This window comes from Schistocerca gregaria, chromosome 6 (genome assembly GCF_023897955.1).
Source record: "Schistocerca gregaria isolate iqSchGreg1 chromosome 6, iqSchGreg1.2, whole genome shotgun sequence".
In the NCBI taxonomy this organism is placed as follows: Eukaryota; Metazoa; Arthropoda; class Insecta; order Orthoptera; family Acrididae; genus Schistocerca; species Schistocerca gregaria.
The window spans coordinates 364,795,537-364,796,873 of NC_064925.1; the positions used below are offsets into that span (position 1 = coordinate 364,795,537).

Sequence of the window (1,337 nt, forward strand, 5' to 3'; positions counted from 1 at the left end):
TCGCTTTAAATGCAAGCTAAGCGAGGGGCCAGTGCCGTAGAGCGAGTGAAACAGAGAGGGAGTAAGGTGCAGCAGTCGATACGAAAGAGGCTGGAACTAACGAGTAATAACTGAAAGAAATCAAGAAACAGTTGTTTGAAAGAGAAAAGTCACAAGACAAGTATAGCAACAAACCTGACTGAGTAACAAGATGAAAAAAGATCACCAATGCCGACCAAGGGAAGAGTGAGAAAGGAGAGAGCTGGATGTTGAGATAGATGGAAGAGATGTCTTGTTAGGCGCCATTAATGAAGACAGATTAGCAGCTGTCAAAGAAGACGATAGCAGCTACTGTCGTCACGCTCAAAGTGCAAAATCACGGCCTCAAATACTGTAATGAGTGGCGGCTGCCAGCGACCTCAGACTACAGGCACAGGATCATCGCCCTCATCTAGCGAGATAATGTAGCCTGTCGCCGCATTAGCTTGACAACAGCTAACGCAAGCAATCTGCAAAGTATGCTAGGCAGTGACTTTACAGAATTTCTCAAATAACATCCGGTCAAAGTGCTGTGCCGTATGGAACTCGGTGCAAGTATCTCTGGCCTTTCGACTCAGGTCAGTTTGAGGTTTAGTTGAAAGACCCGCTGGTTTGATGTGTCGCGCAAAGTAAACGAGCAATGCCGTCTTGCGTAGGGCTGGGGGTGCGTGAGCTCTAGGCGGAGGCGGCAGCACGGAGGCAGAAGCTTGTCTGGGAGAGTTCTTCGGTGGATTGTGCTGTGGCCAGCTCGAGATTCTTATTCTGGCTTTTCCGTTCCTTGAAGGGAATTCTTTGACGTTTATCTTGAGTGGCTTTGGACTTGTGTTAAAATGTGAATGCAGTTTTGAGTTTTGCAAGAATCAGCTGCGGAGTTATTCGTCTTAAGTTGCTGTAGTCGTTGATTAAATTTTCATGTGGTTTTAAGTGTTGCACACGTCAGCTGGATAGCCATTATGTTCGTTGAAATGATAATTAATCAAGACCCTAAGCCGTCGACAGGCGTTAATATACGTCAATGGGGACAGTTGAAAATGTGTGCCCCGACCGGGACTCGAACCCAGGATCTCCTGCTTATACGGCAGATGCTCTATCCACGTGAGCCACCGAGGGCACAGAGCAAAGTACGACTGCAGGGATTTATCCCTTGCACGCTCCCCGTGAGACCCACATTCCCACATTCGTAGTGCCCCTGCCCATTACACTCAATACCCGCAGCACACAATCTTGCCGAGTCCCGCAAGAGTTCGGGCAATTCGTGTGCATCCAGCACAGAAGAAGGTCAATGGCCAGTTAGCCGTAACTATATGAAGATGGTATCT

General features: G+C 48.0%; 1 non-coding gene across 1 annotated transcript; it reads right to left on the reverse strand.

The window, feature by feature from the left end:
- Nucleotides 1-1,054: 1,054 nt before the first annotated feature.
- Nucleotides 1,055-1,129, reverse strand: Trnai-uau (transfer RNA isoleucine (anticodon UAU)). Its single transcript has one exon. It is a non-coding gene; the product is annotated as a tRNA-Ile (tRNA).
- Nucleotides 1,130-1,337: the final 208 nt, after the last annotated feature.